This window comes from Anastrepha ludens, chromosome X (genome assembly GCF_028408465.1).
Source record: "Anastrepha ludens isolate Willacy chromosome X, idAnaLude1.1, whole genome shotgun sequence".
Taxonomy (NCBI): Eukaryota; Metazoa; Arthropoda; class Insecta; order Diptera; family Tephritidae; genus Anastrepha; species Anastrepha ludens.
Genome location: NC_071503.1, coordinates 37,283,998 through 37,311,460, shown reverse-complemented (window position 1 = coordinate 37,311,460; position 27,463 = coordinate 37,283,998). Strand labels below are relative to the sequence as shown.

Sequence of the window (27,463 nt, the reverse complement as noted above, 5' to 3'; positions counted from 1 at the left end):
ATGAAATTTATACAGGTAAAACAGGACAAGGAACAGAAGAGGGTCTAGGGGCTAATGTCGTAAAGAAATTGTGAAGTAAATTAGCACAAAAAGATTTCAAATCTCATGTTACATTCGATAATATTTTTTGCGATTTTTCTCTCATGCAGTACTTGCATGAAAAAAATATTTATGACACTGGAACAGTAAGAAGAAATAGAGCAATTTTACCTAACATATTATAATAAAAAATAACACAAAAAGAAACGGCAGAAACCAAAGCCTAAAGTTGAAAAAAGGTGAATTCAAGTGGAGAACTAAACAAGATGTAGCATTTACTGTGTGGCAAGATACTAAAGAAGTTTTATTGTTGACAACTGCATTTCATCCTAAAGTGGAAGTAACAACAGTACAAAGAACACAAAAAATGGCACCAGGGCAGCTGTAAGTTGTCCTATGGTTGTGAAAGAATACACCAAAAGAATGGGCGGTGTCGACCGTTTTGACCAAGTGAAGGGGACGTATGCTGTCGGAAGGAGAGGTAAACGCTAGTGGTTTCGGATATTCTACTTCTTGGGGGACGCAAGTTTGACAAACTCTTTCATTTTATATTCCCTAACGTCGAGAGTAGAACAGCTTACCAACTTAGAATTTTGGGTGGCTGTTGCCAGAGGATTGATTAGTGGCTATAGCAGCAGAAAAAGAAGATCAAGCTTGCCTACATATATCTGCAAGAAATCACGCATAGCATGACCAGAGGTATATCAAAAAACTGTAAATGCTGTACCTGAAGAACTGTAAACTTGTAAACGTAGGTGACCATATGCCAGCAGAGTTGGAGACTTACCGACGATGTAAATTGTGCAGCACAAAGGTCAAAGATAAGCGTAGTAAAATAAAATTCAGCAAGTGTAATGTCCCTCTTTGCATCACGCCTTGTTTTGCACAATTTCATAGAAAATAATATCTCAAATTCAGCTTGCAAGTGGCTCCGTTGACGGGCAGTGGGAATATTTTTACCACCTATTTTTCCAAAACTTCCGAAATAATTAGTGTTTTTCTTTTAAGTTTATTTTTGTTATATAAATAAAAACATGCCAAAAATATAAGCGCAAGTTATTTTATTACTCTGAATCCTTCTGCCTTATAAAGGGTTAAATTTACTAAAAGCTGTCTTATTTCATAACTTCAATAGCTTTAAAAATTATTAATCGAAAGTTTACCGTTATTTATTAATATTCTGCCCTTAATACGCAAAAGTGCGCGGGGAGCGAAGAAATGTGTATGTTTGCAATTTTCATACATCTCGAAGGTGTGCTAATACACACTACGTACATACATACATAACACACCAATTCACACATTGTACTTGATGTCTTTCGGCAAAGCTTGTATGAGAATATTTTTCTACCATTGCCATGCAAGCATATAAGCAGCGTCGTGCAATTCGTGTACTGTCGATAGAGCCGAAGTAGTATTGCTTGTTGAAGACAGTTTTTCTTCGTTGCTGTTCAAGTTGTGTGCCTACATTGCTTTTTGTCATCACAAACAGTGTCACATGCAATGTGTGACTTGTTGCTTTGTAATAAGCAAGTCATTTGTGCACCACTTTAGTGTCTATCATATTATATAATAACGCATCAAAACACGCCCTTATTCCGATTTAGCGTCAGTTATACCTACATACCAAATTAGTAAAAAAAAATCTTAAAATTCACACAACTCTATGAATTTAAATTCAATTACAGTCAAATATAGCTCATTCGACGCAAAATTTAATTTACTATAACAATAGTGTACTAAAAAATATCCTGAATATCGCATAATATCGTAAAAATGATGTCAAAGTTGAAAAAATAGAGAAAAAATAAAAAAAATTTCAAAAACTTCCGTCTACAGTACTTCCATCGTCAGTTATCATTTCATAAAAATTGTCAACACCCTGTCAAAAAGACTTGTTTTTTTCTTTCGAACTAAAAAAACAAATTCGAGATCGGATGGAAATTGGCGAAGTTAGAAGTAATTGTTCACATCAACCTACTGAAAAACGGTTTTTAGACCATAAAATGAGATTTTGGGGTGTATTGGAAATTTCTCCTATACCATTTTTCTTAGTTTTACTATACCTACAAATTGTGGTAGGTCGCCATAAAATTATAATATCACTGTCGCACAGTGTAATCAACTTCAAACTGTAGAAGAAACACATTTAAGAGCTCATAGAAGCTATATTAATACAACACAGGAAGTTTTAGAAAAATATTATTGGCCAACCATAGAAAAGGATAGTAAGCAGTTTAATAATCACTGCCCTACCAACACAACCAAGAGAACGTATACATGCGGATATTTATTTTAATTATAACAACACGTATCTTGTGACTATAGAAAAACTTTCCAAATACATTGTCGCCCAAGAAATAATTACAAAAGCAAAAAATAGAAAATAAAATGGAAGAAATAATTATCAGTAATTTTCCCGAATACAAACGGCTCATGACTGATAACACTAGTTCACACCAAAAGTGGCCCTCGACCAAAGGGCGTTTTTTAAACTAATTTGAGGTCGCTGAACCCAAAAATGATTTTTTTTTCAAAGAACGGTTTCCGAGATATTCCCAAAAAACCTGCTTTTACGTTATAACTTCTACAATTTCTCGTCGATTCAGACAAACTTAGGCTTAAAATGTATGTAGGTGGCAAAATTGTCTTTCAGAAAATCTATCTTATGTCGATATAAAAAAATTTTTTGTTCCAGAAAAAGTTAATAAACTTTGATAATTTAGTAAAAAACGTCAAAAATGCCTTTTTTCATTTCAACAGCTGCTTTGGGAAAACTACGACTTCCATTGACACGAATTATATATTGCCATGTAGGTTATATGTGTGCCTTTCGAAAGTTATACACTTCAAAGAAATGGCGCGCACTGTTTTCGAGATTGCAGGTAATAACTGAACTATTGCCCAAAAAACAGGTTTTTGGGAATATCTCGGAAACCGTTCTTTAAAAAAAAAAATCATTTTTGGTTTCAGCAACCTCAAATTAGTCTAAAAAACGCTTTTTAGTCGAGGACCATTTTTGAAAGTGAAAATTCGTAAACTAGTGTAATGAAGCAAGTTTTGTTACACCAGCAATTAAACAAATGTGCATAAAACATGGCATACAGAAGATAGAAACACAAGTGCATCGATCGAAAGCAAACGGACAAGTAGAGAGAGCTCATAACTCTATTAGTGAATTAACACGCATTTTTAAACTACAAACTGCTCTACAGTAAAAGAAGAAATATTTAGAGCTATTAAAGAATAAAACAACTCAATACATACTGTAACAGGATACAGGCCAAGGCAAATACATTTCGGTACAATAAATTACAGTAAAGAAGCAATTACAGAAAAATTGCGAAAGCATCAACCAAGGTATTGGAAAGGTTAAACACACACGCAAAACACCGAACATTCGAAAAAGGTACTCAAATTTTAGTAAAAATCGCAGGTGTTAGAAAGAATAGGCTTAAGAAAGAAGTTGTAGAAGAAGACCGTGAGGACACGATCTTAGCCCGAGGAAACAAAACTGTTCAAAAAATCAATATTAAGAACATCACAATTAACGAACATGATACTGAAATCCCTCATATTAGCCGTGCTAGTAACGCCAGAAGCATCAACTCAAAGAGAAACCATAAAAGGAAAAAAATACATTTTAACAAGAACAGATGATGTATTTTTATATATGAATATGAATTCTTATTTCATGTGACCAATTTAACCAAAATGACATACCATATAAAGAGAGATTTTATAATTATTACAACGCAACTGCAGAAGAATTAATTCTGATGAAAAGGATTAAAACACTATTAAAACAACTCACGGAACATAGATCTAAACGAGGACTAACTTTCCGAGGATCGGCACTAAAATTTATCACTGGTATACCCGATCATGATAAATCAATTCGAATGAATCAACAATAAATAAATTAATCAGAAATAATGAAAAACAAAAAATAATGAACTCAAGAAAAACTGCATAAACATGATCAATTGACACTTTTAGTTAGGACAATAAATGCAGCAAGAATAATTAATACTTAACCGAATCGGTAGATCTAGATGATGTAAGAGAAATAGCTCGTCATGAAATAAGCTCTGTACCAATTATGAATGTAGTTAGAATATTACAACATCTACATTGTAAGAACCAACGAACTATTTATTGCAATTTACAAATACCCAGTTATAAATAAATTTTGCAAGTTATTTAAATTCACGGCTCTCAATATTGGACATGGTAAGATTTCAGCAGACGAAATATATCGAAATTTTAGCATCCGCATCAAATTTATCATATAATAATTCGGACTCACTGAAGAAGTTAATGATTCCTATTGAGCAACACCCAGTGGAATCTTTTACCCACTCATTCTTTACCATTATTTTTATAATATAAATAACATTGGTAATTTTGAGTTTAATAAAGCATTACGTAGAACTAAGACAAATTAGAGCCGCAGAAAATTTTCAAGTTATTTATAATAGGGAACTGACAAAGTTAACCACTCCTTGAATCGGAACGATTTATTTTAACGAGGGGGAGAGTTAACGTCCCACAACTAAAACGTCACACTTACACACACACACACACACACATTAAATACTTTTAGGAAATAAGATAATAATGAAGCTATGTAATCAAATAAATTAAGAATAGAATATGTAAATCGTAAAAATGGCCATAAATGTAAAATGTACATATACTGTAAATAATATCATAAAAATATACATTAAGCATTAGAACAAATAACAAAATGTATTCCAAACAATAAACAACAAAAATCAATCAGGCAATGACAAACAACATGAACATACTAATTCCTTGATGGATCATAACAAAACAGCAAACTTAATTATGTTATCTATAAATGTAAAAAATTGGCGCGATGACCCCTTACGCGATTTTGGCCGAGTTTAACAAAGCGCGCCAGTCGTTTCTTTCTCCTGCTAACCGGCGCCAATTGGACACACCAAGTGAAGCCAAGTCCTTCTCCACCTGATCTTTCCAACGCAGAGGAGGCCTTCCTCTTCCTCTGCTACCACCAGCTGGTACCGCATCGAAAACTTTCAGAGCTGGAGCGTTTGTATCCATTCGGACGTAGCCGCTGGATCTTTATTCGCTGCGCTATGTCTATGTCGTCGTAAAGCTCATACAGCTCATCGTTCCATCACCTGCGATATTCGCCGTTGCCAACGTTCAAAGGTCCAAAAACCTTACGCAGAATCTTTCTCTCGAACACTCCAAGCGTCGCTTCATCGGATGTTGTCAACGTCCAAGCTTCTGCGCCATACGTTACGACGGGCATGATGAGAGCCTTGTAGAGTGTTAGTTTTGTTCGTCGAGAGAGGACCTTACTGCTCAGTTGCCTACTTAGTCCAAAGTAGCACTTGTTGCCAAGAGATATTCTACGTTGCATTTCAAGGCTGACATTGTTATCGGTGTTAATGCTGATTCCTAACGTGGTGACATGTGTGCCGATACGCGAGTGCGCCGACTTTTTGTTTGATAACAGGGGGTACTTCGTTTTGTCCTCGTTCATCAACAGACAGATTCCCTTTGCTTCTTTATCCAGTTTGGAGAAGGCAGAACTAACAGTGCGGTTGTTAAGGGCGATGATGTCAATATCATCGGCATACGCCAGCAATTGTATGCTCTTATAAAATATTGTGCCTGAGCGATTATGTTCTGCGGCTCGTACGTCAGGTTAAAGAAGTCACACGTCATCTTGCATAGTCGTATTAGTTTTGTGCGGATACCAAATTCAGACATCGCGGCATACAAGTAACTCCTTTCCGTACTGTCGAATGAAGCTTTGTAATCGACGAAAAGATGGTGTGGTTCGATTCTCCTTTCATGGGTCTTTTCCAAGATTTAGCGTATTGTGAATATTTGGTCGATGATAGACTTTCCAGGTCTAAAGCCCCACTGGTAAGGTCCAATCAGTTGGTTGGTAGGCTTCAGCCTTTCACACAATACGCTCGCTAGAACCTTATAGACGATATTTAGAAGACTAATCTTGCGGTAATTGGCACAAATTGCAGGATCGCCCTACTTATGGATTGGGCAGGCCACACTTAAATTCCAATCGGCAGACATGCTTTCATCCCACCATATTTTGTATAAGAGCTGATGCATGCACCTTACCTGCTCCTTGCCACCATGTTTGAATAGCTCAGCCGGCAGTCCGTCGGCGCTCGCGGCTTTATTCTTTAGCCGCGTTATCGGTATTCTCACCTCGTCATGGTCGGTTAACGGAACGTCAATTCCGTGTTCAACGATTGGGGTATCGGGATTTTCACATTCTCTGTGACATGCGAGATTGCTCTGGATGGCAGTCACCAGTTCGCCGTCTTTGTTCTTACAGGAAAACGCCCCGGCCTTAAAACCTTCTGTATGCCGCCGAACTTTCTGGTAGAATTTTCGGGCGTTGTTCCTCTTGGCCAGCATCTCAAGCTCCTCGCCCACACGTCTTTCTTCCTTTTTTAGGTCTCTGTAGCGATCCCACATGACTCGCGTTGCGACCGATCGCAGCGTGGCTCTATAGGCGGCATCTTTCTTTCTGCGGCATCATGACATTCCTCGTCGTACCAACTGTTTTTTTGGGCTCACCGGAATCCGATTTCTTCTTCGTCGGCGATACATAGGGAACGAGAAATGTTGCTCTATTGCTGTTGTTGTTGTTGTTTTAACAGCATAGGTAGCCCTGTCTGTGTAAGCATATCATCGGTCGTCTTCGTCTAGCTCATCTAGGGGTAGGCCCAGGAAACATGCTGTTTCGACAGGTTGGGTCCAGAGGGAGAGGGGGGTGAGATGAGTCGGTTTGAGGGGCATGTGAAGAGGTGGTTAGTGTCGTGCGGGGTACCTTCACATGTCGGGCATGTGTTTGGTATGTCGGGGTCGATTCTGGATATGTAGGAGTTTAGCCTGCTACAGCATCCAGAAAGTAATTGTGCCAGTGTTACGTGAGTCTCACGGGGAAGCTGGAGCTCTTCATCTGCGATAGGTGGTGGTTGGACTCCGATTACGGCGTTCACAGGACGGGAGTTCATGAAGGTGGTAACGGTCTCCCGGTGAATGCCGTTTATTGACTGTCTAAATACTGTCCGGTCCCGTAGGTTTCGGTCAGTTTTGTCCTGGATTTCGTCAGCGTAGTCTAAGAGGTGTCTCCTGACGTGCCTGGGATGCGGCTCAGGCTCAAGCAGGTGTTTGCAGGGGTGAAACTTGCGGTAACATCCCAGCAGGAACTGCTTGCTGAGCAGTTTGTTGTGCTCCGCTACTGGGAGCATTTGTGCCTCGTTGGGAAAGATGTTGGATGGGAGACATCAGGAGGCACCCGGTCGCTGTCCGAATGGCGGTGTTTTGACATGTCTGTAGCTTTGTCCACTGCGAATCACTAGTTCCAGGCGACCAGACAGGCGCAGCATAGTTTAGAATCGTCCGGCCAATTGCCTTAAATGTCGAAAGCAACAGTTCTTTGTATTTGCCCCAAGTGCTGCCGGCCAGCGATTTGAGGACCATGTTGCGATTTTGGACTTTCGTGGCAATTGCGGTTGTATGCGCAGAGAAGGAGAGCAAGCTGTCAAAGGTTACACCCAAAATTTTGGGGTTATTTACCGTCGGAATTGGTGTGTCGTCGACTTTTACCTTAAGGGACAGCTTGACCTCCTTTGTCCAGGTGGTGAAGAGGGTCGCCGTGGACTTGGTGGGGGAAAGTTGGAGATTCCTCGCAGTGAAAAAGCGAGAAAGGTCGGTAGTTGTCGTTGCCTGACGCCATTATCGTGCAGTCGTCAGCGTATGAGATCAGGGAAACTCCCGCTGGTGGTTGGGGGAGCTTCGAGATGTAGAAGTTAAAAAGCAAGGGAGAAAGGGCACCACCCTGCGGTACACCTTGCTTAATCTTCCTCTGCTTTGATATTTGATTTCGAAAAATCACTGACGAGTGCCGACCGCTCAGGTAGTTCGCGGACCACCTCTTCAGCCCTGGCGGGAGTGTCGACTGATAAATATCATCTAGTAGTGTGGAATGTCTGACTGTATCGAAAGCCTTCTTTAGGTCCAACGCTACTAGGACAGTCCTCTCGCAGGGGCGGTTTTGGTTAAGCCCGCGATTTATCTGGGCGTTTATGGCGGTGAGTGCAGTGGTGGTGCTGTGCACTCGTCGGAATCCGTGCTGATGTGGGGTTGGGGCCAGGTGTGTCGTGTAGAGTGGGAGTAGGACAGTCGTGTAGAGTGGGAGTAGGACACACCTGGCCCCAACCCCACATCAGCACGGATTCCGACGAGTGCACAGCACCACCACTGCACTCACCGCCATAAACGCCCAGATAAATCGCGGGCTTAACCAAAACCGCCCCTGCGAGAGGAGTATCTTCACTACTGGGGAAAGGAGAGTTATCGGCCCTTATATCCCTGCTTTCCACTTGTCAGGGATGATGAGAGTGGCCATGGACAAATTGAAGACCCTTGTGAGGAATCCTACTCCCAGGAGTCCCAGATGCTTCAGCATCAGCGCGTTTAATCCATCAGGGCCAATGGCTTTCGATGATTTCGACTTGTTGATGGCCCCTGAACCTCATCACCGGAGAAAGTAAGTGGCGCACTGTCGTTCGTCAGTTTGTGCAGCCTTCTGGTAACACGACGTTTGGTTCTGTCGCCCGGAGGATGCAGTATGAAAAGCCGGCTAAAATAGCTCGCGCATCTCTTCGGGTCCGACGAAGTGCAACCGTTGAAGGTGATAGCCACCTTGTCGTTGTGCTTCGTCGGGTTCGACAGGGACCTAACCGTGGACCAGAGCTTACTCACCCCAGAGGTGAGGTTACAGGTCTTCAGGTGCTCAACCCATTTGGTCCGCTTATGTTGATTTATCAGTTGCCGGATCTCCAAATTGAGATCCCTTATGCGGGGATCCCCGGGATCGGCCTGGCATAGGTGGTCACGCTCGTTTGCTAAACTGGTTGCTTTGGCTGGGAAATGAGAACGAATGTTCTTATAACTTCCAGCTGGAAAGAAGCGATCCGCAGCAGCTGAGAGCACCTTGCGGAATGTGCGTTCGCCCACGCGCACATCAGTGGGGATGGGAAGAGCCGCGAAGGTGTCCTCGGGGAATTCCGTGAAGCCGGCCCAATAAGCTTTTTTAAAGTTAAAATAGGACCGATGATTCGCGGAAACGAAGTCGACAGGTCTCTCAATCGAGACGATAATGGGCAAGTGGTCTGATGCAAGCGATAGCATAGGTCGCCACGTTGGCAGGCTTGAATGCCAAAGATCGTCATGCGCATTGAAGTCACCTACAACCAATCGATTTTCACCTCTGATGAGCGCACCTATATCAGGGTGATATCCTGCCGGGAAGCAGGTGACAGAAGGATATATATGTTAAATATTTCGAGCTCGGAATCGTCTGACCGGACAGCTATGCCTTGGCATTCTAAGGTGCAGTCCCTGCCGTCGATTCCTTCATCGATGAGACGATACTGCACTGTGTGGTGGACTATAAACGCTAGGCCACCACTATTGTCTCGCTCGCGATCGTGTCTGTGCACGTTATAGCCATCCCTGGTGATCAGAGATGACCTAGCGTGCAACTTTGTTTCTTGGACCGCAGCTATTTTAATACTGTGCCGGCTCATAAAGTCAACTATCTCGTCGACCTTACTCGTAAGTCCGTTGCAGTTAAACTGGAGAAGCTTGAAGCTTCTCGGTGAGGTCTGTGTAATTCGGGGGGTGAGGGACGCGTGGGGTTGTCTACGTTGGACCTGCTGCGCAATCCACTGTGGTTGTTGCGGCCTGATGGTGGTGGGCGGCCGCGCCTCCGGGGGCGCTGGTGGGTGCAGAACTCCGCAGCAGAGGGCAACGTAGGCAGTTGTCCACTCACGGGTGGTGCGCAGGCCGGAACATCTCCGAAAATGGCACCAGCCATTGTAGGAATTGCATTGGACTGATACCAGATTCCGAGGTATTACGGTCTGACACACGGAACAGACTGTACGGAGGACCAGGAGCTGCTGGTTTGTCCCCGCACTGGGGTTGGAGCAGGAAGGAAGGGGAGGGGTTGAGTCAGAGGAGTTGTGTTGCTTCGAGGAGGTGTGGGTTGTGGTGGCGGTTGGTAGTGCCGGCCTATCAGGGGGTGTAGTAGCCGTGGAGGCATCAGACGCCTGCTGGCGGGAGCAACACGTGGCCACAGACCGTGTGGACCACTCCCTGTGCGACTTAAGGCCTGAACAGGTTGCACTTATTACACCTAACCGAGGTGGAGTTCGGGTGAAGTCGTTTGTGGCAGACGCAACAGTAGAATACTTCTGGCCCAGGGTTGGATTCGATTCCAGCCCTGAGGAGAAGCATTTGGAGCAGGATTGCTGCGAGAGTTTGCTCCTGTGACGTAAGGGGTGGGGTGATATGCGATACACTAGACAGGGCTAGTATACTGGGGCGGCAGCCCTTGGTCGGGAAAAACCCGAGTCATTCCGGTAACGTAGAACCGGCTGCCATGGGAATGTTGGAATGTCTTACGTCTGGCGGAAACCTAATACAGAGCTCCACAAAAGCAACATGAAACCGATTGTGAAACATGGTGGTGGCAGTGTAATGGTATAGGCATGTATATCAGCAGCCGAAATAGGAAATTTAGTGTTTTTCGAGGGTATTATGGGCAAAACAATGTACCTCAATATTCTAAAAGATAATCTACTCCAAAGTGCTGCGAAACTTGGAATACCTCAAGATTTCCGTTTCTACCAGGACAATGACCCTAAACATCAGGCGGCAATCGTGCAGACAAGGCTCATATGGAACTGTCCACATTTAATGCAACCACCGGCTCAATCACCCGACATGAACGTTATCGGGAATTTATGGTCATTACAAAAATCCGCACACATCACATAAGCAATAAAGATCAGATAAAAACCGTAATTTTGAAGGAGTGGAACAAAATCGGGCCGGAAGTAACGAAAAAGCTAGTGGAGTCAATGCCAGAAAGACTTAAAGCTGTTAATAAAGCCAAAGGATACCACACAAAGTGTTGAATCATTTCTAAATCATTAGTTTAATTTAAATTTAAGAAAAACTGAATACTGCATGAAGTAAGCTGTGACATACAATTTTGAACTGTTCTGTGTTTTTGTTTTTATATTTTTTATTTAAAGCTTAAAATGAAATTAAGCTTAAATATATGAAGTTTATTTTTTATACTGCAATTGCTTATAAATTATTTGATATTTAAATTTTTTCAAAAAAAGTTTTAGCTTTCAAAATACAGCATTTTTTTAGTAGTTTACCTGCATGCTGCGACCCACTGTATTTGGAAGTGCCAAATATTTTATACTGAATTGTTCAACGCTGTTCATAACAACAGCACAATGCTGTGCCTATGAAAGCGCGCTGGATTCCTTGGACAGTGTTTTTGGTAATCGTAATATTTTTTCGGTGGCAAGTGCACTCAGCCTCATATGTATGTACAGTGGTCATACAATTTATCCGTACACTTACAGTTTATAAACAGATACACCTGATACTTGTATACAAAAGAACATTTTTTTTTTTTTTATATCTCCCCTTTATTTATTACAGTCTGTTATATATTAACAATATGTAATTTTTGTACAATTAGGGTCTATTATGTTCTTTTACGAATGTAAGAAGAATCTGTTCTAATTATTATTATTTTTTCTGTTTTTTTTTTTTTTTGTTATGTAATTACACTGTAAATCTTATAGTTAGATCAGTCGGTGTGAGTCGCTTTAATCTTCGTTTGATATTTTCTGCCGGCACTATTTTACGCATTTGTTCGTTTTGGTGGACTGACAGTCGCTGGATATGCTGAGTGCTACATTTTGTGATTGTTTCTTGGATAGTGTCTATGTTTAAGTCACGATGTATGGCTTCATTAGAAATAAACCAACCATCATTTGTTATATTTCGTAATATTTTGGATTGTGTTCGCTGTATGAGCTGAAGATTTGTGTTTTTAGCCGTTCCCCATAATTCTATTCCGTATTTCCAGGTAGGAGTAATAATTGTTTTGTATATAGTCACCTTATTATAAAGTGATAGTTTTGATGCTCGTCCGATTAGCCAACTAAATTGCCGGTACTCATTTTTAATTTGATTTCTTTTGTTAATGATATGCTGTTTCCATGTTAGTTTTTCGTCAATAGTTATTCCAAGATATTTTGCTGCTTTGCAGGTTTTTATTTTGTTGTTTTTTAAGATAAGATTATATTTTGATGTCTTTTTGTTTGTATATATAACTTGTATAGTTTTGTCTTTATTAACTTCTATACCCCATTTGCCAAACCAATTTACTGTATTGTTTATTAATTTTTGAAGTGTAAAGGATGCCAGTTTTTCGTCATTGTTTGATGCCATTAATACAGTATCATCCGCAAACGTTGCTATCATTGCATTATCTGTTGTCGGAGTTGGCACATCTGCGGTGTATATTAAATATAAAAGAGGACCTAATACACTGCCTTGCGGTATGCAGTTATGTAGCTCTTCAAAATTTCAAAGTGGTTTTGTGGAAAGATTCGTTTGAACTTATGCAAAAGTCCTTTATGACAAACTTTATCAAAGGCATTTGCAATGTCCAGGTATAAAGCTACACAATATTTTTTGTCATTCATATCGTTAAGTATTTTGTTAGCAACCCTGTGGATTTGTTGGACTGTTGAGTGTTGCCGTCTAAATCCGAATTGATGGCTTGGTATCACTCTTTTTGCTGTCAAAATTGGTTCTAATCGGTCGAACAACATTTTTTCTAACACCTTTGAAAGTATTGGCAATAAGTTAATGGGTCGATATGAGGCAGTTTTGGTGGCATCTTTTCCTGGTTTGGGTATGGCGGTAGTTTGAGCAATTTTCCATAGTCGTCTCTAACATGCAATTAAATATATTTCTTATGAGTTGCAATTTTATTTCAGGTAACTCTTTTAAAATTTTTCCATTTATTAGATCATAACCTAGAGCTTTTTCATCGTTTAGCTGTCTTATTTGATTTTTAATTTGGCTTACGGGGGTCTTTCTTGTTTTGATTTGTGGAAGGTTTATTATGTTATCAGATTTAATGTTAATGTTTTGATTATCCATTTCACTTGTAAATGTATCTAAGAAGTGTTTGGCTAGGATATCGGCTTTTTCTTTGCTTGTTTTTGCCCATGAGCCGGCTTCTGTTTTGATGGGAGGTTTATGTATTAGAGCGCCATTGATGTGTTTTGTTGCTTTCCATAAGGAGTAATTTGTAGATGCTGCTGTTCCCAGGTTTGCCATATAATTTCGAAGTTTACTCTCCTTGTGTTGTGTAAGTAGTGCTTTTAGCTCATTTGCCGCCTTATTAAGTTTGGTTTTATCTGCTGGATGGCTGGTGGTTTGCCATGTTTTTCGGAGCTTTCTTTTTTCGTCGATTTTCTCTTTAACGTAAGTTGGGATATTTTCTTTATTTGTCATTTTCGGTGTTGGTGTAGAGGAAGCAACTGTTTATATTGCGCTATCATTGAAATATACAATAGCGGAGTCAATTTCATCTTGAGTTTTCAGTGATTTATTTATTTTGAGTTTTTGTTCTAATATTTGACAAGCATCAGTCCAATTCGTTCTAGAACTATATAGACCCCTAGATTGTTTTATTTCAATAGGTCCAAGTAAGGTCATAATTAATGGTGAATGGCCTGAGGATAGCTCTAAACATGATTTTATTGTCAGACTTTCATACGACATATTTTTAATTATGCAGAAGTAAATTAAGTCCGGTTGTTTTTTCGTATCTGTTGGCCAGTAGGTTGGCTCACCTGTTCAATATTTTAGATAATGCAGGTATTGTTCTTTTGTGATGTTATATTTGGGGGGACAGTAGACTGCAGATATTGCTATATGCCCTTTTGTGTCTTCTATGGCTATTGTGGTGGCTTGGATGTTTTTTTCTCTGTATACCTCCAGTTCATTGTATTTAATATTTCTTTTGATAATAATTGCTGTCCCACCCTGTGCTTTGTTGTCGGGTTCATTTGTGTAATGTATATTATAGTTCGGTATGTTAACAAACGTTTTGTCAGTGGCATGAGTCTCAGAGATCAACATTATATCGATTGATTTATTTATTAAAAATGTTTTAAGTTCCAGAACGTGGCGAGCAAGTCCATTCGCATTCCATATAGCTAAATTTATTTTATTTCTTTCGTTCATCTAGTTTAGTAACGAGCAGTGTTAATATGTTCATCATACTTGTCATTTGGGCTATTAATTGTCTCATGTTGTTGTTGTTGTAGCAGCATAAACATTCCCCATACTTACATACGGGGAATGCTGCTGGAGTGACAGTCCTTGGCCGGATATAAATCCGGGTCGTTTCGGTAACTTAGAATCGACTGTCTCATCATTTCTTTTAGTTCAATCATATCGTCGTTATTTTTTGGAACATGTTCGATGTTAAGAGCTCCCAGACATGCTCAATTGGGTTCAGATCCGGTGATTGAGGTGAATATTTAAGTTGCTTACAGTGATAAATAAGCCTTTCTTACACGAGATATCATAATATGAGTGTTTTGAGTCATCGTTTTGTTGGAACAAGAACCCTCTAGCATTCAGACCAAGTTTAACGGCACTATCATGCAAATTATTCCTCAAAATGTTTATATACGGATGTTTGTCCATTTTATCATCAATAAAAACCGTTTTTCCTATTCCAGATGAAACTATGCACCATTACATTTCATCCTCCATGCTTAACGATAGGAATACGATTTTTTTCATTGTGTTCTGTATTTTCTTCTCGCCAAAATTTTGGAGGCCCATCTGATCCGGAAATATTAAATTTCGATTCATCATTGAATATGACGTTTTCCCAAAAAGAATCTGGCTCATTTATGCAGCATATGGCGAACTCCAATCTCTTCTTTCTGTTAATATCTGAAATGTAGGGCTTGCGGCGTCCCACTCTGCTAAGGTAAGCAGCATTTCGCAGACAATTACGGACTGTTTATGGGCTTACTTTTTTATGCAAAGACTTTAGAATATTTCCCCATAGTATCGTGGAGGTTATTTTGGGGGTTTGCGCGACTGATGCTACTATGTTGCGTTCCGCACGTGATGTTAATGTTTTTCGCCTTCCGACTTGGTGTTGGTTTGCACCGTATAATACGATTTGCCAATTTTTTGTCAAATTTGCGTAGAGACTTGTTTTCCATGTACAATTTAATAACAATTTTACGCATTTCTAATGGTAAATCCGCACTTCGTCCCATCGCTTAAGTGACACTGCATTTGACATTTTAGCATATATGTATGTAGGTGGAGAATTTTACTTATGGAAATGAGTTCCAAATCCGCGGAAAAAAATGTTAAAACTAATGTGCTTCTTCATAACTTTCAGCAGATGTTTGGTGGAAGTTGTTGTACACTCAAACACCTAGACCAAGATGCAAGACGAGCAACATCAAACAATGCTTCCCGAAATCCCTTCAAATTAAGAAATGAACTTATATTATATCCGATCCAGTTCAAAAAAGGACCGAATAAATTAGAAATAAGCTGAACTTTTAGAACAAGATATTACATATTTATGATATTAGATTAAAGTTTATGTACTCGTATATAATATAAAAGGTGATTTTTTAAGAGCTATAGGGAAGTTTTGCAAAAAAAAAAACGTAAAATTCAGAAAAATGCATGAACATTTTATTTAAATCGATAGTACAGTCCATATAATTTTTGAAGATTATTTCATGCAAATGTTGAACGCGACTGCGGTTCAAATGATCCATCCGCTTAGTCCAATTTTGGCAAACTCTTTCCAATATGTCGGCCGGTATCTCACATACTCTTATAAATGCTTTAATGTTGTCTTCCAATACGTTAATTGAAGCAGGCTTGTCTGAATAGACATGAACTTTAACATAGCCCCACAAAAAATAATCTAAAGGCGTTATATCGCACGATCTGGGTGGCCAATTGACAGATCCCGAACGAGAAATAAAATGTTCACCGAACTCGCCTCTCAACAAGTCCAAGTCATGCAAGTCAAGCTCTTGTATTTTGCGCGAAAAAAGTTGGATATCATTTCACGGTGGCGCTCACCATTCACAGTTACGTTACGATTCGCAGCATCTTTGAAGAAGTACGGTCCAATGATACCTCCAGCCCATAAACCGCTACAACCTGTGACCTTTTCTGGATACATTGGTAGCTCTTCAATTCTTCTGCCTGATCTTCACTCCAAAGTTGTCAATTTTGCTTATTTACGTACCCATTGATCCAAAAATGAGTTTCGTCGCTGAACACAATTTTTCGACTTTAAAATCTCTTAACAGAACACGCATTTTTATAATAAAATTTAATAATTTGCAAGCGTTGTTCGTTTGTAAGACGATTCATGGTTAAACTATAGAGCAAACTAAAGATGTTTGACAGTGAAACAAAACACGAAACGTGCATCAGCTGCTTAAACCAACTGTTTAAAGAGATAATAGCTAAAAAATCCCCCTTTATAATGAAACCTAATAGCAAAATAGCGAAATATTTAATTTGTTGATGTACAGGGTGGCCCAAATAAGACCTACTAATGTTAAGCACAAATAACTTTTTTATTTTTTGACATATTTATTTTTCTCTTTTTGTAGGTTATAATTGAATTGTTGGAAATTTATTATGGAACCCTACAGTATAACACAACGCGTTAAAATTATCGAGTTTTTCTATTTTTACACAATTAGCCACACAAATTGATTTTTTAAATAATGTTTTGATGTCGGATGAAGCGCATTTCCATTTAAATGGTTATGTCAACAAACAAAACTGTAGATTGTGGGGCTCTGAAAATACAAGGGCAACACACCAACATCAGTTGCACCCATCTAAATGTACTGTTTGGTGCGGTGTTATGGCCACTAGAGTTATCGGTCCATATTTCCAAATGAGGATGAAACGCCGGAATCGATTTCAGGAACTTCTTATAGAACATTGATTGAACACTTTTTGCGGCCAATGGCGGAGCAGTATCCTAATTTGTGGTTTCAACAAGATGGAGCAACTGCGCATACTGCTAAGCAGTTTATTTATGTATGTATATATTCGTTCGACAGCGAATGTAACACGTTATATTCATTTGTATGTTTATATTGAAGCTTGTGTTGGAAAATGTCGTGGCACAGACATATGTAGATATAACACAAAATATAATTTATGTTTGTTATTATTATAATTAATTAAGATACTACAAGCCTAGCTTCTCGGCGCTGTATGTCGTCGTAAAAACGGTCTTGACTCCATGTTTTGATATACATATGCAAGTGTAAATAAAGGGTGTTTTTTTAGAGGTTAGGTTTTCAAGATGAAATAAAATGTATATAATTTAATGTTATGGCCAAGAATTTAGCTTTATTATAAAGATAAGGGTTTGCCATTATGTTTTAAAAATGATTTCGGGCAAGTGGCCGCCGCGGCTGGCTCGAATAAATTCCAGCCGAGAGGCCCAATTTTCGACCACTTTTTGCAGCAATTGGGGCCGTATGTCAGCAATAACGCGCCGAATATTCTCTTCCAAGACGTCAATCGTCTCGGGCTTATCTGCGTAGACAAGCGACTTCACATAGCCCCACAAGAAATAGTCCAGCGGTGTTATATCGCACGATCTTGGAGGCCACGCCACAGGTCCACGGCGCGAGATAATGCGTTCACCAAAAGTTTCCTTCAATAAATCGATTGTTGCGTTGGCTGTATGGCATGTAGCGCCGTCTTGTTGGAACCAAAGGTCGTCCACATCAACATCGCCCAATTCAGGCACGAAAAAGTCATTAATCATGGCTCTATAGCGCTCTCCATTGACTGTAACATTATGGCCGGCTTCATTTTTAAAGAAATATGGACCAATGATTCCCTCTGCCCATAGAGCACACCAAACAGTGACTTTTGGCGTCTCAGCAATGGCTTGTGGATTATGTTCACTCCAAATGCGACAATTTTGCTTATTGACATACCCATTCAACCAAAAGTGAGCTTCATCGCTGAACAAAATTTTCTTGTGAAAATCGGGATCGGTGGCCATCTCGTTTTGGGCCCATTCACCGAACGTGAGACGCGCTTGATGGTCGTTCGGCTTCAATTCTTGCACGTGTTGAATTTTGTAAGCCCGCAAACCAAGATCCTTCCGCAAAATCTTCCATTAAGTGGTTGGGCACATCTCCAATTGCTGCGCGCGATGGCGGATGGACTCATTCGGGTCTTCTTCGATACTCTGCTCCACAGCAGCAATAGCCTCTTCGGTGCGCACTGTACGACGTCTCTGAGGATGCGTATTATCCACTAGAGCAAACGTGGTGCGAAATTGATCCATGGTTAATCGAATTAGTGACTCTGATGGACGATTATGTCGACCGAATATTGAACGCAGCGCGCGATGCGTCGCGCGAACCGAACCATTATTTTCGTAATAAATTTGCACGATTTGCAAACGTTGTTCAGGTGTAAGTCTATTCATTATGAAATGGCAAACCAAACTGAGCATAAATCAAGTGGCAGCTGTCAAAAAGACCATCTACGAAAAAAGTAGTGCCAACTTGAAAATCTAACCTCTAAAAAAAACACCCTTTATAATATTGTTGTGAAAAGTCGTCAAATCACAATAAGAGAAGTTTCTGAGGATGTCGGCATATCTGGTGACGAATTATGGGTGTATGGTTATGACATCGAAACCAAAGCCCAATCGTCACAAGGGAAGAGTCCAGGTGAGCCAAGATAGCAGAAAACCGCCGAACACACAAAACACTTGTCTTATTTATGCCTCTCACAAACAAACTAAACATCCTATATTGCTAAAACCGTGAACATATCTTCGAGACGAGTGTAGCAACATAAAAATAATAATAATCGAAGTCGGATGTACAATACGTATCCCGCGAAAGTAGAAAATTGGCCTTATTTTTTGAACACACCTCGTACATGTTTTACTTGCATTCCAACGAATCCATAAGAAATGCAATATCATTTCATATATTATTTTAACATAAATTTCATTTGAGATCAACTTTTTTTCAACATGCTTCGAAATGAGTCAAAATAAAGAAAAAACCAAGAAAATCCTTTTTTTCACTAGCCAAAATATGTTCAGCGTTTAATTTTGCTTTTGTACGTAGCTTAGTACATGCCAAAACCAGTGAAAAAGGTAAGAAATGCATGTAAATAAGGTCTGTCTAACGCAGGGTTAATTTTTCAGATAGCTCTTGTATATCATTTGCTTCATGAAAACGCAGCCAAGAAGTGTTCTTAAAGTGTTAGCCATAATATTTCCTAAATTAAATAAACCAAATATATTTAATTAAGTTAAATTGCATAAATATTACTTGTTTATGAAGAAAAATAACTAATGCGTAGGTATTTTCACGCAAATGTAAATTTTATTAAAGAAAACAGATCAGTCTCCTTTTTGTACTTTTGAAGCTGTGAGTGCTCTATGGACTCCCTTGTGATGGTCTATGAAGTATCGTCATGAAGTAGTTTTTAACCTCTTCATTGTGGTGGTTTACGTATCCACCCATATATTATACATAATACACAGCTGGAGTACATGATCCTACCTTAGGTCCAGGTTTTCTCTACATACATACATATATGCGTTATTTTTGGTGTACTCCTTATTCCTTATGGAGTACAGGGAAGTGAATGTTTTGTCTTTTCACATAATAAAATATATGTAATTACTGATCTTATCAGCCTTTCGAATCTGAAATTTCGATACCGACAAACACTAATAAAACGTTTCCACCGCTGTTTACTTTTGCGATTGCTGCCGCTAACTTCTTTAAGCGCAAATACCAGCCAAAACAATTGTCAAACCTTATACGAATATCATAACCCAAACTCATCTTCCACCCGGATAAGTGTTGGATTTGCAAACATTTTAATATTGATTAGTGGCAATAGTGTTTATTTACGTGATTCTTTCTCTTTTTTTATTGCATTCCTCTCGAAACATAACAAGAATGTCTTGCAGCTGTCAATACCAAGATAATTTATTTGGGTTGGGTACGTAATGCTGTATGATACAATATTCTGTTTACAAAATGCTGTATACAAAATTCTGTATTTCAGAATTCTGTATTATAGAATTCTGTATACGAAATTCTGTATTTCAAAATTCTGTAAAAAATATTCTGTATTGCCGAAATGCTGTATTGACGAAATTTTGTATTGACAATTCAGTTTCGATAGAATTCACCGTATTTTTGCGTAGAATTTCTTTTCGCGTGGGCGGCCTTCGGCCGCGCTTCAAAAAAATAACCCTCATCAGTCCAATTCCGGCTACGCAATCCACCATATTTTTGCGTAGAACTCCTTTTCGCGTGGGCGGCCTTCGGCCGCGCTTCAAAAAAATAACCCTCATCAATCCAATTCCGGCTACGCAATCCACCGTATTTTTGCGTAGAACTCCTTTTCGCGTGGGCGGCCTTCGGCCGCGCTTCAAAAAAATAACCCTCATCAGTCCAACTCCGGCTACGCAATCCACCGTATTTTTGCGTAGAACTCCTTTTTTCGTTGACTTTTGTCAACACAAAATTTTTTCAATACAGAATTTTGTTAATACAGAATTTCGTCAGTGCAGAATTTCGTCAGTACAGAATTTCGTCAATACACAATTTTGTCAATACAGAATTTTTTTAAGACAGTACAGAATTTTGTAAATACAGAATTCTGTAAATACAGAATTTTGTCACTGCAGAATTTTGTTACGTTAATTTACAGTATTTCGTACGAAAAGAATTTTGGTATACAGCATTTTGTAGGGATCCCAATTTATTTGGCTGCCCGCGTTTAAAATTTTGATATACATACACAAACACGAAACAAAGGAGTTACCATCAAGCACGGAGTGCTTGACAAATCTCCCAAGTTTGTCTTTGGTGGAAACGTATTATAAGATAAAAAACGCAACGTTACTTCAAATTTCGTGAAGCGACGTACGTTTGATTTACAATTTTTTTTCTCATATAGGTACACATGACACTCTTTTCTATTCCCAAAGCTCATGGAAGGATATTCACCACTATTAAGAAGAAAAAGAGCACATCTCTGGAAGAGCGTTATCACGATATTAAAAAAACAAAACATGTTTATTTTTTGTAATAATAGAAGAGTAATAAATATATAAAAAACGACTTTCGAAATCTTTTGTTTTATATACTTATTTCTTGAGCCTTATATATCAAGAAAAAAAATTTAATATAATCCTGCTATAAATATAAAAATCGTTCGTATGTGAAATATTCATTGTTGCATTAACCAAATTTGAGTAAAGTTTAACAAATGGCTAATACAGAATCGATTTAAGTAAATCAATAGCTCGTTTTACGCGTAAAAAATAACTTATGTTTGAATTATAAAATTACATATTACTAAAATCTCCCAAAAATTGTTTGCTCTTGAATTTATTTAAATTTTTATTCTTGGCTCTAAGCAAGTAAATTTTGGAAAAATGGGCGGAGCCATGCTCACTCGATAACGACTTAATAAAACTCGCCCAAACTTGGTATACATACTGCTCCTCCCTCGTTTACTTTTTACATTATTATTGAGATGGAATAGAAACCACACCCATTTTATATTTGTTAAGATTAAATTTCTGTTCGTCCGTCTGATGTTACAAGCTATAACTCTCATTGTCTATTAGTTTGTTTGATTCAAAATATTACCTGCGACCTGTTTAATATTCATAATTGTTTTCTTTTATATTTATAAACGCTAGACAATGAACAATTACAAATTGTACACGACGGCCGCCGTAACCGAATTGATTGATGTGTGACTACCATTCGGAATTCGGTGTACGTTGGTTCGAATCTTGGTAAAACACGAAAAATGAAGAGAAAAGCTTTTTTCTAATAGCGGTCGCCCCTCGGCAGGCAATGGCAAACCTCCCAGTGTATTTCTGGAATGAAAAAGCTCCTCATAAAAAGTCGGCTTAAAACTTTAGTTCCCTTTATTTGTGGAACAACGGTGCACACCTTCAGCACCCAAGTTATCGTTATCGGTGCCGTCTTTGGGTGTTTTAATAGAGTGCCGATGATGCATTTAACTCTATTAAATATATATTTGCGGGAAGTGCTCACACAATAATACGTAGAGAGCCCACAAAGTGAATCAGTCGCCATCAATAAGTCGTCAAAATTGGTATTAATTTATGAGGTTCAACAAAGGAATAGAAAATCGTTCGGAAATATGTAAAGCGTCAGCAAGTGTTACTTAATGAAGCTGATTTAAAGAATCTGCGAGTTACTTTGGAAATCCTAATGGCAGCAGTAACAAAAATTGAAGTGCAGATTTTAGAAACTAAAAACAAACTACATATAAGAAATTTGCAATTGTTTTACTTTATTAAGAACTGTATTTTTTGAGATATGCAAAAGCTAGTTGTTTCGAACTTCAAAATACTTTTTATTTTTCAGGGAAAATCTTCTTCCGTGGAGTTAATAGTTAGAGAATTTTTTCCTCGGGAGAAATAATATTCCCGGGAACAAACACGAGCGGAGTATTCAGAATAGGGCTTTTCTCAACAGCATGTCTCCTCATTATAAGGCAGCATTGGAAATGTTACCAAACAAGCTGCGACAATGTTGCATATTTCATATTAGAATAGTATAAGAAAAATTCAACACTCCCACAAATTATATATTGAATATCAGAAAGTTAAGAAAGTGCTGAATTCAGTCCGAACCGAATTTAATACACCCGTGCACGTTTTAATAAAATTCAATTTGGGTCCACTGTTAATCTTTGGAGTCAAATAAAGTAAAGTTTGTAACATCAGATGAACAGCCATTTTTTGAAATGCATTGATTTAAAATCATTGATATAAATGAATTTAACTAAATTAAAGTTTTCGAGTAGTGCAGAATTTTAGTTATAACACTTGGTACGTAGATATGCTTGTAGTTAAATTTTGATTACAAGTCATTATCCCAAAATCATTCACAATTTAGTGGTAGCAAATATTAAAATACTAATAACCTTTATGTTTTGGTAATAGGTACATACCTTTCTCTAACAGATACAAATGATTTCATAACAAAAAAATACGGGCGATTTTTTTACTCTCAAATTTTATACTCACATGCATGCGTTTTTCCTATGATTGAATTTTGTGTCTTTATGAAGCGATATGGGAACCGCCGTGGCAGAATGAGTTTGTGCGTGACTACCATACAGTAGGGCTCGGGCTCGAAACCCACTGTGGGGATGAAACACCTTTTCTAATAAAGGCCACCTCTCGCCAGGCAATGGCAAATCTCCGAGTGTAATTCTGCCATGAAAAAGCTCCTTATTAAAAACCATCTACCTTTCATAGGTGGCTAAAACTGTAGGTGCCTCCAAAACGCACACCACAAATTTTGGGAAGAACTCTGCCAAATTCCCAACTTTAATTACATACATACACTTGTGCACATACATATACAGTATAAAATATCAAGATAATAAAATTAATGCTATTATAAATTGAATAATATACATATGTATGTACTATATAGTTGGCTGGAAAATATGAAAATGACTTAATAAGAAAGATTCAGTACTCTGTTTAAAATCCCTGTTTGTGTGAAAAATTTAATTGTGCCAAACCTACTACTTTGAAAGGCGGAAAGATTTGGTAAAAATTAAAAATTTCTTAACAAAATTTTAATGTATTCTATTTTAGACTACAATATTTATTGTCGCTGGGTATCAAAATACTATTAAAGTAACAAACTTAATGTTTCCAGTTATAACCATATGAATGTTGATACATTTATACAGCCATGCGTCAAATTCATATAATTGGTTTGTAAAATGAACTCTTCATAAAATATCCTCATCACATTACTTGTTAAATAAGAAAATAAAAAAAACTGGGAATCATAAAGAGTGTTAATTAATTAAAAAAATACGTATTTATATTGTTTATAATGATAAATGAATTTGCTCTCTCTCTGAATTTTTTCTTTATTTCTTTCCGAGTATAAAAAATAAAATTTAATTGAAATAAGCTTTGGACTATTCATTCCTGTATCTTGAAACTCCTTACTCTTTGTATTCAAATTGCTTTAAAATTAGTAAATTCTTACCCAGATAACTAGAGTATAGTTCTACATATAATTTAATAATTTACAGATCTTCCTCTTCGAATGGTAGATGGTTTTTATAAAATATTCTTTCTCGCAAAAGGCACTCTGATGTTTGCTATTGCCAGAAAACAACTTTTCTATCATTAGATGTTTTACGTCTATTGAGCAGCGAACTAGGAATCAACCGAGTGGTAATCACGCACAAGCCACTAGGTTGTAGATTTTATCGCTATACATACATATGTACATACTATGTATGTAGTTAATGTTCATTTTCGTTTTACTTCTATAGATATTTAAAAACCGACTTTTAAACACTCGGTCGCAAGGACGTTCTGCAGAACATCGATCGAGCTTTTAGGCTTTCCAAATCGCTCTATTGAGTCGAAATATTTCCATTACCAATCTAATTCTCCGGAAAAAACTTTAAATATGCATTTATATACATATGTATGTATGGTATGTGCATGCATACATTTAAAATTCACTTTATATATAGCGACAGTTTGTTTCGGAAGAAACACATGCAACGTACATATATAGTGTCACAATCACTTTTATGAATATAGACATATGTTTGTATGTCAGTAGCTCAGCATTTTACATTTACTTTTGTTACAAATTTGTAGTTCTTGTCGATTCGCTTATTGGTTCTATTACATACATGCATATGCACGCTCATTTAGGTACAATACGAGTACTAATACGCACATACTTATGGATGCGTTTTTCCAAGTGTAAATAAAAAAACTCCCACAGATAATTAATAAAATGATGTCGATTTAGAAGTTTTTTCTAATACTATATGTTCCGCTGGATGTACCGAACGACTGATTAATTAATAAAACTGCCCACCACACACCAAAGGCACATTACTGCTAACTATCGTTGGCGGTTTGGATAACTAACTGGCAGGCTGTTGCCTGCCTACCTGGTTGCCAGTCTGGCTTGCTATCTGGGAGCTTAAGCACTTTGTTCCTTATTGCTCATTTTTTTACTATTGTGTTGTTGTTGCTTGTTTTCTTAGTTAAATGATAGCCAAGGCGTTAAGCCGTTAGGCTAACATCATAAAAATTGGATCATCACTCATTCGCGAGCACTTTACTGTGATACTGCCGACCACGGGCTCAGAAACAGTGACCATAATAAGCATAACGAACGAATAAATTTAATGCAAAGTATTCACGCTCCAACCGCTGTATCAACATGTGCATGTTGGATATGCGATTGTATCATGTATGGTTGTACCAGAGAATGTTATTAACTTATACAATCTGCGTATACGAGTACACATTCCAACTCATTCCACATACCCGTACCACCGCCAACTGCGCCCACCAATAATTAAGACATTCCAATCTTATTAACATTCTCTGGTTGTACTACCGATTTCCATGCTGGTGCAACGGTTCCGTAAAAATTAAAATGTCTTAATTATTGGTGGGCGGGGTTAGCGGTTTTAGAATGAGTTGGAACGTGCACTCGTATACGCAGATTGTATAAGTTATAAGTACAACCAACTTTGTTTGCATTTTTCTATTTAGTTATTTACGCAGAAAATAAATTTAAACAAAATAAATTAATATGTAATAGTATACAAATAGTTTTGTTTTACAATAAATAATAAAAAAAAAAAATGTTTAAAAAAAAAACAAAACAAAACAAAAATAAACAAAATAAAATTTCACCAATTACTGTTATTGTACAAATTTCACTTGATTCCTGCATTTTGCGAAATATTCAGCACCACGAATAAAGTAGGCCAACGCGGTGTATATCAAGTTGGATTGTGTAAACTAAACAGCTAACATGTTGATAAAATGGTTTGAGCGTTTATACTCTACATAACCATGCTTTTGAGAAAACAAGCGTACACCGACTGTCATTGAAAATTCATGTAAGCAAAACGAGATAAGAACACAGTAAACAATGCGTATGCGGGCATGTATGTATACATAAGAACACATGCATGCATGTACTTACATACATATGTATGTGTGTGTACAAAATAATGTACCCAGCTGAAAATAGCTGTTCTATGACAAAACGAAGTCAATTTAGTATATAGTATCTTCATGCATATATGTATGTATATACTACCCATAATGCTGGCAACAGACGGAAAGCAAGTCCAAACAATCGGTTGAAACTCATTTCGCCACACACGTGTGGATTCGTTGACGATTTTAGTTTCACACTGTTCGTTACTGAGTGAACATGGAAGCGGAAAAAATGATTGTCCTGTATGATATTTATTTGTGCTTAAAAGGAAGGGGGAGAGAAAGATTTTTTTCACACTTTCTATATAAGCGTTGTTGTCTACTTCGTAATATTTTTCTCTTTGTCACGATTTTAATTTCACATTTCTAGCTCTTATTTTTTCTCAGTGACGGGTAGCTTTTGAAGAAATCTTGGAGTTCCTCAATAAAATTTTTATTTATTTATTAGAAATATAATCATTCATAACTACATTGACTTACATTATGAATAATTATATTACATAAGGAAAGACAGTAGTAGATACGACTATCGGCCAGCCTAAACAAATGTTTTTTTTAATGTTGCCGTTTGCCCGCTTATGTATATATAATATTTGATTCCTTTATTCTATGTTAGCTTCCTGATACTACTGAGAGTAGCTCAGTATCGATTTTCTCTTATTCCCATTATCAAGGGTACTTGCTTGTAATCGTGGGAGCAACATTCAAATCGTTGTGTAAAGCCAGAAGGTCGATAATAAATTTTTACCAGTAACATAACTTGCTTTTGTCTTATTAACTCATTCATAATAATTACTATTATTAATTCAACAAATACTGCTAAGTTTGGTTATCAAATTTAATGTAGGTTTTATATGATTCTCATTTTTTCTTCAAGAAAAAACAGTTCTTAAAGTTCTTAGTCCTATCATTATCTCAACATTTTACGAAATTAAGATGTTCCTAATTTTATATTAGTATTGTTAAATAAAAGAATGAAGTATTCCTACGGTCGCAGTAAATTTTTTTTTTAATTTTTTGTTATGTTATTTGGACTTGTGTATAACATGCTAATGAGTTTGTTGAAAGTAGAAAGAGGTTCTGTTTTTATGCGGTTTTGAAATAGTGCGGTTTTTTTTTAAATTACAAGATGCATGTCGACCTATCGGGAATTGTACATATAAACAAGATTCTAAACCAGCTAAGCAAAAACTCATCACAGATTCATGCGGTCTATGGAACGTATCTATAGTTATAATATGGGACTAGTGCCCTTTTTTATGCGATTTTATTACATTATTTCAGATTTATGCGGTTTTAGCATTTGAAACGTATCTATAGTTTTACTATAGAACTAGTAGCTTTTTT

General features: G+C 37.7%; 1 protein-coding gene across 1 annotated transcript in view; it reads right to left on the bottom strand.

Moving 5' to 3' along the window:
• LOC128869597 (zinc finger MYM-type protein 1-like) overlaps positions 1-25,981 on the bottom strand; it is a 49,924-nt gene extending 23,943 nt beyond the window's left edge. Inside the window, exon 1 of the mRNA XM_054112170.1 lies at positions 25,805-25,981. The gene's annotated coding sequence lies outside the window, so the exon portion shown is untranslated. The remainder of the gene's footprint in view (positions 1-25,804) is intronic.
• Positions 25,982-27,463: the final 1,482 nt, after the last annotated feature.